Genomic DNA, 13836 nt, shown 5'->3' on the forward strand with positions numbered 1-13836 from the left:
CATCCTCCCCAAAACATCTGGACAAAGACCAGGAGGAAAAGGGGCTCTTGAGAAATATCACAACTGAACAGATGACTTTCAAAATGCTCTCCTGAGGACAAAGGCGGAGTCTGCCACGCTCCCCGCCTATTTCCTGTTAATTTCTAGTTTATAGGGAAGTATTATAGCTTATCGTTCCCCAGCCCTCCAGGTATCCTCATTCTCCAGAATGATGGGAAGAGCTCTGGCAGAACGGAACCAAGATTTAGGCTTACCCGGCGAGGTTATTCGTCTTTTTATATGTCTAACGCCAGCGTTTGTTCCGCCGAACTGGCTGAGCCATAAAGTAATTTGTGAGAAATCAAATCAACGAAATAAAAAAAAAATACACGGCAAGCCAAAGCTATCTGCCGGACAATCCGGTTGAGGAAGCCGAGCTACACCATTTGGTGGCTGTTTGTTTTTTTTAAACTACTATCGGGTTCCGGGAGTTTAAAGTTCAACCCTAGCCTGACTCGAACCTTTGCTTCCCAATTAACGAACGCTTTGCCGGGCCAACATTTACACGCGCACACGCGCGCGCACACGCACACACACACACACACCGCTTCCTGAACTAGTTTTTCTGGTTTTCGTCACCTTCCCTCGGTTTGAGTTTTGAGGTGGCCCAAGGAAGCGGGTCAAGAGAAGAAGAGCGGCCCTCACTTGACCGGGAGGAGAAGGAGCGTGGAGGAAAAGAGAGCCGCACCGTTGCGAAGGGGAGGCGGGTGAAGCACCGAGAGCCCCGCTTGGCAGAAGGCGCCGGGCGGCCAAAAAAAAAAAAGAGCGACAAGCCAGGCGGGGCGCTACCTGAGCACACCCCAGGCAGGTGAGAAAAGGCGCCGATTGAGCGGGGGGGGGGAAGAAAGAAAGAAAGAAGAACGGAGAAGGAGGAGGAGGAGAAGCCGCCGGCTTGCAAAATTGATTCTGGCCCGGCCAGGAGCCAAAAGCGGAGGGAAGGAAGGGGCGCAAGGCAACCACCCCACCCACCGGACTGCACACACACACACACACACACACACACACAGAGAGAGAGAGACCGCCAAAAGCGGAGGGAAGGAAGGGGCGCAAGGCAACCACCCCACCCACCGGACTGCACACACACACACACACAAACACAGAGAGAGAGAGAGAGACCGCCAAAAGCGGAGGGAAGGAAGGGGCGCAAGGCAACCACCCCACCCACCGGACTGCACACACACACACACACACACACACAGAGAGAGAGAGAGAGAGAGAGAGAGAGAGACAGAGAGAGAGAAAGAGACAGAGAGACAGAGACACACACACACACACAGCCCTGTGGCTGCTGCTGCTGCTGGCTCGGGCGACGCCTCGCAACTTTTCCCTTCGCTCTATTTTATCTTTCCCCCCCCCCTCCCCTCCTCACACATACACACACACGCACGCGCGTCGGATGAGCAGGGTTGCCGCGGCGAGAGGCTTCGCGCAAACCTCCCCTTCGCCTCTTTTTTTTTTCTTTTTCCTTTTTCTCCCTTCCTCTCCTCTCGGCCGAGCAGCGCGCCCCTTCTCGCTTTCGCCCCTTGCCCGAAGCCTCCGCCGGGGCTAAAAGGATGGTGCGCCTTACGTTGCCGCCGCCGCCTCCCCGCTGCAGCCAGCCCGCAGCCGAGTGAACTGCGTGGAGTCAGCCGACTTGGAAAGAGGCACCAGCAGGCGGCTGGCTGGAAGAGGCGGCGAGGGCGGGAAGACCCCCCCCCCCTTGGCTCGCTCGGTCTGCAGGCTCGTTGGGGGGGGGACGAGCAAAATCTGCGGGGTAAACGGCAGCAGCAGCAGCAGCAGCAGCCCGGCGGAGGGGACTTCGCCTGGCCCAGGTAATTGGCTTGTGGGGCGGGGGGGGGGGGACTAAGGGGGAGTTTTCTGGAAAGGCAATTGGCGTCCGTCCTTTCTCTCTTTTGCCTCGGGGCGAGGGGCTTGCTTTGGGGCGTCTCAGCCACCATTCTTGGCCGGTTCCTTCGGTAAGAAAGACAGACCAGATTTGTTTCTCTCCCCCCCCTCCCACCCCCAAACCTCCCGGGAAAGAAAGCCATCGCAAATAAAATAAAATAAAATAAAAATCCCAACTTTCTTCTTCACCTCCTTGCCTCGGCAACTTTTGATCTTTCTTTCTTTCTTTCTTTCTTTCTTTCTTTCTTTCTTTCTTTCTTTCTTTCTTTCTTTCTTTCTTTCTTTCTTTCTTTCTTTCTTTCTTTCTTTCTTTCTTTCTTTCTTTCTTTCTTTCTTTCTTTCTTTCTTTCTTTCTTTCTTTCTTTCTTTCTTTCTTTCTTTCTTTCTTTCTTTCTTTCTTTCTTTCTTTCTTTCTTTCTTTCTTTCTTTCTTTCTTTCTTTCTTTCTTTCTTTCTTTCTTGGTATGCTTAAGACTTTCCCCCTTTCTGCCTGTGCATTTGAAAAAGATAATTGGAGCGTTTAGGAATGGTGCTTTCTCGTCTGAAAGTCTCTCTCTTTCCCCCAACCACCCCCCATTTCCATGGCTTTCCCCCCCCCTCCTCTTGCTTGACACGTCTCTCTGGCTTTTCAATTAGTGGGACTGAATTTCTCACACACACCCCGCCGCCGCCTCCTTCTTCTAGGGATGTTAATGGAAACGGGAGCAAACTTATTCTGTGTGGGCTGCCTTCCTCTTCAAGTGGACTTTAGCTTTTTGTTTTAGTAAAAACGGGCTGTGTAATAAACAGGATTCCTTCAGCATCTGTAGGAATTGGGGAATTCTAGTTCTACTGGGGGGGGGGAAGAGGAACTGCAGTTTAAGTTCTTATCTTCCAAATGGCTTAAATGTGTATTTATGCCTCTCATTTGAAAGCATGTGGTATTTTAATGTTTAAAAAGAGAAGACACTCTGTGTAGAGTTATTGCTTCCATCCTGGGTTGAAGTGCTGGGATACTTGAAAGGCGCTACTGGAGCATTAACTCTTTCACTTTCTTCCTCCCAAGGCAGAATATTTACTTAAGAGAGTGCCTGTAATGTCATTTAATAGGGATTGTGTATTCTCTCCCACTGATTTATTCATATTCACGGTTGCAGCGTTGCAAAATGGTTGATGAACTGTTATGCAATCTATGCCGGTGATTGGATTCTGTTCTGTTTCAATGTCTTTGTTATAGCAGTAATACTGCACTAACGTGGATTAGGAAAACCTTTTGGTCTTAAATTGGTTTTGCATCACCATCCAAATCTTGTTTATGAGCATTGGAATGGGTAAATCAGGGGATTCGTCTTACTTGATTAAATATTTGCATTTCACTTTTTGTAGAGTAACAGTTGCTTTTCTGTATTTGGTGGGATGTAGGTGGCTCAGCGGGTTAGGACGCTGAGCTTGTCGATCAGAAGGTCGGCAGTTTGGCGGGTCGAATCCCGAGTGCCGCGTAACAGAGTGAGCGCCTGTTACTCGTCCCAGCTTCTGCCAACCTAGCAGTTCGAAAGCAGGTAAAAATGCAAGTAGAAAAATAGGGACCGCTCCGGTGGGAAGGTAACAGCGTTCTGTGCGCCTTTGGCGTCCAGTCATGCCGGCCACATGACCACGGAGACGTCCTCGGACAAGCGCTGGCTCTTCGGCTTTGAAACGGAGATGAGCACCGGCCCCTAGAGTCGGAAACGACTAGCACGCATGTGCGGGGGAACCTTTACCTTTACCTTTACTAGGGCTAGATGTGCAATATAGATGCCAGATATGTTGTAACTTTCTTGCGTGGACAATATTGACATAATTTCCAAAATAATATGATGCATATGAGTTATGTGACACAGAATCGTCACAAACTCTAGACTGACTTAAGGCCTTTTCAGAGGTCTTTTATTCATCTACTTCATCATATATACACAGGTTCTCTCAGCAAAGAGAGAAAAAAGTGTATTGGTATAATGTGAAACATTAACAATAGAGGGATCAAGGTTGAGAAGCTTTAATACCAGTGTACTGGAACATTAAGTATTCTATCCAACGAAATCTATGGAAGATTTGAGTAAGCTAAGCAAGCCTAACCAAACATAATGTATGTCACATGAAAAACAATATAAAAAGAATATAAATGAAAGCTAAAATCAAATGGACCGGAGAGTATTGTCATTGCTTGTGTGCTTTGACTCAAAAAGTGAAATGGAAATTCTTTTCATTAGACTATTGAGTATGTATTATCGTGCGTTGCTGGCTTCCACTCCATGTTGCACGGGTCTCTCCTTCTTTGGAATTTGCCCAATTCCATTTCTGATTCTGAAGAAATTGCTGCCTAATGTTCACTTACAATGGATTGGAAAACCCAAACATATTGGCACCCGCTTCTTAGTGAAAGATGCCATATTAGTTTTATAAGGACTCATAATTGCCATTGAACTTTAAAAGCAGTGAAACTGGCAGTATAACATGTTATCACTATAAGAAATATCCAAATATTAGAACTATTATGCCATCAGTACACCAGTTATATAAAACTATGACTCTCACATTCATTGTCCAAGCAGTAGATGTTCTGAATAGGTTTCAGTTATAGGATGACTGAGGGCACACAAAGCAAAACCATAATCCTGAAAAAACAGAGATGCTGTTTAGCTAAAAGATAAACTAGCCAATTAGAAAACTATAGGTTGTATATAATTTGAATGTCAACAAAGAATCAGTGTTCTAATTGGGGATTAAATGGTTGGAGCAAATTAAATCAGTTTGGAACTAATTAAATTATCTTACCCCTAGCAACAATGTTGGCATTGGCCTTCAAACCCCTAAACAGTTTGGGGCCAGACAATTAAGAATACTCTTATAAGGCTTTGTTTTAGCAGTGGCAACTTAAGACTATATGCCTTTGATAGGAAAAATTAGGTTGGTGTGCATGAGGAACAAGACCTTGGTAGACATGTATTTATGGAATTACATCTATGTTAGTTCAACTGTTTGGATGGTTTTCCAGAAGTTAATTTTCTGAACCAGAATCTATTTCTCATATTGGACATGGATAGACCCTGAAAGCAGACTCTTTTTATCTGGGAACCATGTTTGAAGCCAACTTCCAGTTGGGAAAAGTAATTTCTAGAAAATTGTCCAAACACTTCTAGAACAGCAGGATCAGTGTGATCCAGAGGACCAAATGGAACATTCAAGGCTTCTCCAGAACATTTGATTCCTGATTGTAGGTTTTATATATACACAATGACTTCCCACCTTGAGAAAATGTTAAAAGAAATGTTTTAATATTACAATTATACCCTAATAAGCATGATTAATTGTACTAAATTTTAAGGTAATATTATATCATATTTGTTAATTTTTATTATCATGGTTGTTTTTATGATTTTTGCTTTCCTAAGAAGTTAGAATTGTAGAACTAAATACAATTAATAAAAATGTTTGTAAAAGTAATTGTAACAAGGAAAATAGACCATCAACAATTAGGAGAAACAGAAATCAACTCAACAGGACAGAGATCTGGCAGAACAAAAAGACTTTTATTGATCAAAGGAATACTGTTCAGAATAGGATAGGCTAAACCTCTAAGAACAACATTCCAGAGACCAGCTTGAAGGGGAAAAAATGAAAAACACAAGTACAGATTGGACAAATCTGGCTTGCCAGTAGTAGATCTGAAAAGGAGCTGGATGTTCCAGTAGATCATGAGCTGAAAATGCCTAAACAATGTGATGGCAACTTTTAAGTATCCCAATATAGGCATTAAAACAGGGGTGTCAAACTGCTGGCCCACAAGCCGGATGCGTCATCCAGAAGCCACGCCTACTCCATTGCCGGCAATGGCAAAACTGTCCCAATATGTCTTGTGATGTCACGTGACGTTGCAAGTTTGACATGTCTGCATTAAAAAAAACCTCTTTCCATACTAAAATGTTGACCACTTCTTATAGTTTTAGTTATCTGCAGATCTGATAATCCCCTCATCCAAATCTTTCATGTTACAAAGCATGAAACCCAGGACAAAATCCATACTTGTTCAATCAGAATAAAGCTGGAAGGGACCTTGGAGGTCTTCTAGTCCAACTACCTGCTCAAGCAAGAGACCCTATACCATTTAGACAAGTGACTGTCTTGTCTTTTCTTAAAACCTCCAGGGATAAAGCACCCACAATTTCTGAAGGCAAGCCGTTCCACTGGTTAATTGTCTTCAGTGTTAGGCAGTTTCTCCTTAGTTCCAGGTTGCTTCTCTCCTTGATTACCGTAGTTTCCATCCATTGTTTCCTGTCCTGCCCACAGATGCTTTGGTAAATAAGTTGAGCACCTCCTCTTTGTGGCAACCTCTCAAATACTGGAACACTGCTATCATGTCACCCTTAATCTTTTTTTTTCTCTAGAGACTAGCCAAACCTAAATCCTGCAACCGTTCTTCATATGTTTTAGTCTTCAGGCCTTTAATCATCTTAGTTGCTCTTCTTTGCACTTTTTCCAAAGCCTCAACATCTTTTTTGCAATGTGGTGACCAGAACTGGGTGTAGTATTCCAGTTGTGACCTTACTAGAGCTTTATAAAGCAGTACTAATACGTAGTGTGATTTTGATTCTATGCCTCTGTTTATACAACCAAGGATTAGCTTTTTTGGCTGCTGCCGCACGCTGCTGGCTCATACCTGGTATTTAAGTGCTCATCAAGCTGATGGAAACTATTTATGAGTACTCTCTAGGATGGTCATTCAGCTAATTATGAATCTGTTTATCAGATGTATTCTCAAAGCTGGTATATTTTAACATTTTCTTAATGAGGTAATAAAAGTTTTCACCTAATGCTTTTCTGAGTTCACAATAGCTATGTCCACAACATTCCCTTTATCTAATAGATTAGTAACTCTGTCTAAAGAGAGATAAGATTAATTTATGACCTCTTGTGACAAAGCCATGTTGGCTTGTGATTTTTGCACTCCTATTGAAGTGCTCACAAGCATGCTTCTCAAACACATTGCCCACTATAGGTGTGAGGCTACTTCAGACAGATAGTGCTTCATTACAGACAAATCTGTACATCCATACGTCTTTCTCTTCTCTATTTTGCTTTCCTCTGATCTTCTGAGACCTTACTAGTTTTTATCAAAGAAATATATTTGGAGGTTCTGGGATCACCTCCGCTGGTTTCTTCAATGCCCAGAGCAAGATTAATCTGATGTCACAGACTAGAATTCATTGATATTGGATTTTATTTTTTTTAATTTTCTCCTCACCTGTCCAGAGTTACTGGACAATGATACCTAGTGCTTCATTTCCACAAAAGCTTAATAAAATTTGTTATTCTCCTGCAACATTGTACGTTTTCCTCCTATTTGGGGGAAAAATAATTTCTGTTCATCTGTGAAAATTGTGAGTTCTTCAATCTGCTTGTATTCTCATAGGGCAAAATTTTCATATTACTATAAAACAGGAAATATATACGCAACAGTTTTTAGCATTTCAAGCTTTGGGTTGTGATATTTGTGTCATAGAGGTTGTTTATACAGTTAATTTTGGCTCACCAGGCTTCTGCTCTGTCATTTGTAATGGCAGTGCATTTATATGTACAGAAAACCTCATATTAACTGAGAAGATCCTGCTATGTCTGCAGAATTTAATCACAGGAAAGTCTGCATAGAACTGCAGCCTTAAACCCTATAGTTCTTTGCAAAATCTGAACTGTGTTGCAATTGATATTTCAGTTTTATAATAGTTGTTTGTTCTGTTTCAGTGATAAAAATGATAAACAATTTCTGGGCAAATTAAAATTCTGTACTAATATTATTAATTCTTATTACTATTCAGTGACATGGACCACATAGGTATTGTGAATAAACTGCCTTTTTTTGTTCCCAGTGTTTTATAATATGTAAATAGTCTGAATTTAACTTTAAAATTGTATGTAAATGCTGTTGTGAAGCTTTATAATATAATCCTGTGTACCTGGTTATCAAAATGCTTCAAATAATCTAATCTTTCTGTCTCTGAGGATTCAGAATATCTGTTCAAATTCTTAACTGGATCAAAGCCTAGGGTTAAGTTCCCTTTGGTTTAATAAAAATGATTATGCTATAGTATATAGCCAATAAACTCTAATCATTGCTAGAGAGCAGTGATCTTTTACAAAGACAATTACAAAGTTTTTCACATAAGAGACAAAAATCAAATGTACAAGAGTTAAATATATAAAGGAGTAATATTTATTTTGATAATTGCATGTTTTACAACATTTTAGAATAAGATCCTAATAGTAATATCATTCAAAGAAGTGGTGGGTTTATCTTCATTCCATGTGTTCAAATGAAGATAGCCATATGTCTGGGTTGGTTTAACATGGATTCCAATATGGAGTGGTAGGATTATGCTTAATGGCTTAAACAGCTCCTTTTCAGCTCTATAATTCTATTCGGAAATAATTTTCAATCAGGAGTAATTGGCCAAAGAACATTGCAGACATGTATTCATCTTGTACATCCACTTACTTTAGCTGGCTGAAACTTCTTGCTGTGGGCACTTATAATTTTTAATAGCTTTTTGTTTTTTACTTCATGTTATCCTCTAAGCCACATACTTAGTGCTGAGATGCTAAAAATGATTAGGGAGTAAAGTTCCACCCAATTGTTCTGGAATAAAGCTTCATAAGCCTCAGCCAATGGGGCATCTTATCACAGTTTATAGAAATTGTAGTGCAGAGTATCTAAAAGGCTTCTTATAGTCTAGTCTTGGTTAAGAATCTTCCCTAAATAAGGGTCCAAAGTTGTTTCAGGAATTATGACTCAGTGAAACATTTTCTGCATCTTGAAGAAGCCTTTATCAAGACACAAATTGACTGTAGTTGTGAAGAAAACAGTATTTTTGGAGGTTAAAAACCCTGCTCTTTCTATTTATATCGCTAAGGATTTAGATTTGTTTTTCTTGGTTTATGTCTATAGTATAACTATGTTTAAAAAATGGAAGGCTTGCCAGGTCATTCATATAGTTTCAGCACTATGTAAAAACAAACATATGTGAAAATAGGTCATAGTGTTTGACTATCAAAAAAATACACAAAAGTATGTAAAATAGATGTTCTGATGTTTTAGCCACATTATAAGATAGATAGATAGATAGATAGATAGATAGATAGATAGATAGATAGATAGATAGATAGATAGATAGATAGATAGATAGATATATGGATGGACGGACAGATGGAGTGTGTAGTAGACAGATTTTGATATTTGTTGGATTAAAAATTGTACTGAATTACCATAGATTTTACACTGTTTAAATCTGTGCATGAAATGAAGACTTTGTATGTTAATTAACATCCTAATGCAAAATGAAAATAGAACACCTCAGCCCTAAAAATTTTAAGTCCTGACTGATTCAACAGAAACTTCTTCCTTGATACATCCCTTCAGAGTGAGCCAAAAAATCCATTTACATTTGCCTCTTTCACTTACCAGATGGATTTAGTAACCATTTGGCTGGGTTTACACAATTGTGTACATCAAAACTAAACATACTTCTTGCTTAGGCAACAGTTGATTACTCTGTAATTTGTAATCTATGGTTTATGGTGTAATGTATTTTGTGAATTAATCAGCTCAACATATTTAATAAACCCTGCCTTAATTGGATGCCGGAATCAAGTTATTAATATTTGTTGTGCTTTTGAATACTGGGGAAAGTATTGCGTAATGCATGGGTCTTCAAACTCGGCCCTTTTATGACTCATGGACTTCAATTTCCAGAATTCCTCAGCCAGAGTGCCTGGCTGAGGAATTCCTTTTAATTTTCCTTTTAATTTTAACATTCCTTTTAATTTTCAAATAGGTTGAAAATATTTGTTTAGGCTGAAAAATGAAGTATTATATCACAATTCCACTGAAAGTCATTTAAGATACTTACACTGAGGACTTCAAATTAGGCTTTCAGAATTCTAGTTATCTTAAGTGCTTTTGTACGGAATAGAATAGAATAGAATAGAATAGAATAGAATAGAATAGAATAGAATAGAATAGAATAGAATAGAATAGAATAGAATAGAATAGAATAGAATAGAATAGAATAACAGAGTTGGAAGGGACCTTGGAGGTCTTCTAGTCCAAGCCCCTTCCATATAATGTAATATATACCAGGGTCAATGTAATGTTTGGGTTGTAAATTGAAAAATCATGTGGTAAACTTGAGAATTATTACAGGGTTGGATTCAGATTAAATTTGTTGAATTTAATTCCTTTGAAAGCAATGTGAGAAGTTATAGCAGACTTAGAGGGGAGATTGTTTAATTCAGGGTTTTCCAACCTTGGCAAATTTAAGACAGGTGGACCTCAACTCCCAGAATACCCCAGGGTGGCTGCGGAATTATGGGAGTAGAAGTCCACTATCTTAAAGTTGCCAAGGTTAGGAAACCCTAGTTTAGTAACTCTGGATCTGGAGGTGCTTTGCTTTCACTGTGATTCAGAATTTCACAAAAGAAAATGGAAATCTTACTAATAATATTTGAATATCCTTAGTTGTCACTACACAAAAACGAATAGGATACATTTTAAGGCCTAAGTACTGTGTTTTATACCACACGAGTAAAACAGAAACCTGATATTCTCTTATTTTCATCCTAGAAGGTGATTTGAAATAGGGAGTTCATTTGGTTTGGAGTTCACCTTATCTTATTTCTGGAGAGCAGAAATGGATAACATTGCCTTTTATTGATCTACTCACTGAAAAGGCAACTTCTGGGCACACCTTTTTGGTTGTCCACTTCTAAAGAATGTTGTTCCATGTTATCTTTGAATACTGTTGTGTGCTTCAGTTTATTTCAAGCTAATGCCAGCAATTCAATGTCTACACTGTAGAGACAGGAATGCATTACTGTAATTGTTATCATGATCCCTAATGTTATTTTGAGCAATTTTTTTTATCGGGAACGCTGCAGTTGTACAGTAGTTACAGCATTTGCATTGTAAAGAGAGGTTTGCTGGTTTGAAACCCTGCCAAAACCTTTTTCAATTACTCTTTTATGTTTCCTGAGCATCCTATTATACCTGCATTTTTAAAAAGTCCAACATTGTATCTTTTCATCATTTTTTCAGTCATCTTAAGGTTAAAAAGATTTCTGCTCCAAATAGCCCATAGATTAAACTGTTATACATCAGTTAACTGGAAAAACAAAGAAATTAGGCAATACTGGACGTATTGAAATTCATTTTAACTGCATTTGTGTGTTTCTATATTTATATGTACATATATAAAAGTATACATCCTGGTAAGTCTACCCATGATGATTATTGTACTAATTATTTTACTTGGACTACGAAGCTGGAGGGCACAGCAGCAAGGAAATTGTCCATTATGAGGATTTAATAGTAGCTTGCTGAATGTTGCCAAAATATCACAGTCTGAACAAAGTTTTCTAATGCTGATTTAGCATTAAAACAGCATAAGCCTAGGACAGGAGAAGCTTGAACTGTAAAGGCAGATATGCCCTCAGTTATACTCTAGTACTGTGGAACTTCCTTTTTTACTGATTTGCACCTGTCTCTTTCTGTGCAGGCATTTAGACAAGTGGGTATTATCTTTTGGTGCTCTTCATTATGTACAATGTTGAAGGTATACTATTTAAAATAACTAAAATATTTTCTCACTTCTAATGTCCATAGTAAATTTTCTATTTTACAGTGACACATTAGTTGGTGTACCTGGCTTTGTCAACTAAGTAAACAAATTACTGTCTGCCAGTGAAGAGTTGTGTCGTGGCCTAGAAGTGGAGCTCTTGTCTCACAATTAGAAGACTTTGAGTTCGATCCTATAGAGTGGCAGATATTTCTCTCTCTGGGTGCTAAGAGAAAATATCTGCTGCGAACTCCACGTAGACGTCAGGAAGGGCATCCGGCCGGTAAATACTCAGCTCCATTCAGTCATCCCAACTCCACCTCGATGCAAGGGATTGCAGGGTTGTTTTTTAAAAAAACAGTCTGCCAGTAATATATATTAACCTAATAATGGGTTTATTTTTTTAATGAAGCTGCTGCGATTGAGTAAATGACATTTTTAGAGATTTTTTTTAAAAAAATGAAGGACACCAAAGGGGATAGAAAATAATACATTTTGCAGACATCACTATATATTTTGTTAGAATTGTTGGAGATGCTGCGTAAAGAAACTTGAATAGTTTATTCATGTCCAATATCCTATCAAGTGCTCATTACAGCATCCGGCCGGTAAATACTCAGCTCCATTCAGTCATCCCAACTCCACCTCGATGCAAGGGATTGCAGGGTTGTTTTTTAAAAAAACAGTCTGCCAGTAATATATATTAACCTAATAATGGGTTTATTTTTTTAATGAAGCTGCTGCGATTGAGTAAATGACATTTTTAGAGATTTTTTTTAAAAAAATGAAGGACACCAAAGGGGATAGAAAATAATACATTTTGCAGACATCACTATATATTTTGTTAGAATTGTTGGAGATGCTGCGTAAAGAAACTTGAATAGTTTATTCATGTCCAATATCCTATCAAGTGCTCATTAGTAACTTTATTCAAGAAAATTGCAATTAAGATTAAAGATGGGTGCAGGGCCAGTTTTGTGGAGTTACAGTTTATGTGAAACTGCATTAAACCCCAGAAAAAGGGGTGAGGGCTTAAACAGGATGGAGGCTACAAGAGCACATCTAAGGGCATAGCAATCTCCATTTATTTTCTATTCTATTTATGGGATATTCAAATAAGTAAATTCACCCATGTGTCTGCTTCTAACCCAAAGGGTACATTGGGCTCGTGCTATTTTCTAATGACTACCCTTCTATTAAGTGGCTAATGGAACAGGGTGATCCCAAGCAAGATTTGACTGCATTGTGAGTGAAGTTATTCTGTTCCCAGACCATTTTATCAGTGAAAAGGCTATTTCCTCTAGAGTAAATGGTCCCTTCCTTGTCCCCCTGTTTTTCATTTTGCAAGAATCCATCTTTGTATTTATGTAGGGCTCCCAACCTTTCCTGTTAACATATGACTCTCTGTGATCTCATGATCATGATCTATGACAGGACCAAGCTATAGGCCGCAGCCCACTACCGGGCCATGGCCTCTTGGCCACTGGGCCACATGAATAGCTGGCCAGTTCATGTGTGCATGGGCACGTGCTTACCCTCTGCTCTTGCGCTGGTGCTAGCCAAGCCACGATCTGTGAGCCTCTCACTGGCACTAGCCGAGCCGTGTGCCGGTGCTAGCAGCACACACATGTGTTTGCAGAGCACACACATGCAGCCACATTTGCGTGTGTGTGTACGCGCGCACAAAGATGCCTGTCCCTCCCTTTCCCACTGGGCCGTCAACCCAGAAAAGCTGGCGACTATGATTTTTTTGTTGATTTCTGTGTGCTGTTAACTATTTAGATTACCTTGCTAGGCCCCAAACATGGGACAAATCTTTATATCCTGTTTCAGCCTAACCGAAGGCCATCGACAGGCAGTAGTCACAACAGTGACAGCTCATATTTGTGTAAATTTTTTAGATTGCTAACAAAGAATTAAAGGGAGACTGATATGCATTTCAAACTTATTTGTTTTCATCAGTCAGCCATACCCTTCTGAGATTCGAACCTGGGCTGATTGCACATTAGGCAATATATCTCTCCTGGAGAGCTAAATCATAACATTTCATAAAAGACGATTGTATTTTCGCTTGCATTTTCTTCAAAGGCTCAAATATTAAATAAATTGGCACTGCCAACAGTTATTAATGAGAATTACAGTGTAGTGCAACTAGAGGGGATACTACAGTAAATTATCTACTTCTGAAAGAAAATACTATTAAGCTAATATGTTTAATTTAGTTGAATTTACTACTTGCGACTGTGGCATTTCACAGGCATTGAATGCTGATTTACATTCTCTTTCCCAAT

At 39.7% G+C, this 13836-nt stretch overlaps 1 protein-coding gene across 2 annotated transcripts in view; it reads left to right on the forward strand.

Moving 5' to 3' along the window:
* Positions 1-571: 571 nt before the first annotated feature.
* Positions 572-13836, forward strand: part of LPAR1 (lysophosphatidic acid receptor 1) — a 73592-nt gene continuing 60327 nt past the window's right edge. Inside the window, exon 1 of one of the 2 annotated variants that reach the window (XM_081321322.1) lies at positions 572-847. The gene's annotated coding sequence lies outside the window, so the exon portion shown is untranslated. Of the gene's footprint in view, positions 848-1401; positions 1851-13836 lie in introns of those variants that run through there. The other variant, XM_081321321.1, reaches the window with a different exon arrangement.

This window comes from Vipera berus, assembly GCF_964194415.1.
Source record: "Vipera berus genome assembly, chromosome: 2".
Taxonomy (NCBI): Eukaryota; Metazoa; Chordata; class Lepidosauria; order Squamata; family Viperidae; genus Vipera; species Vipera berus.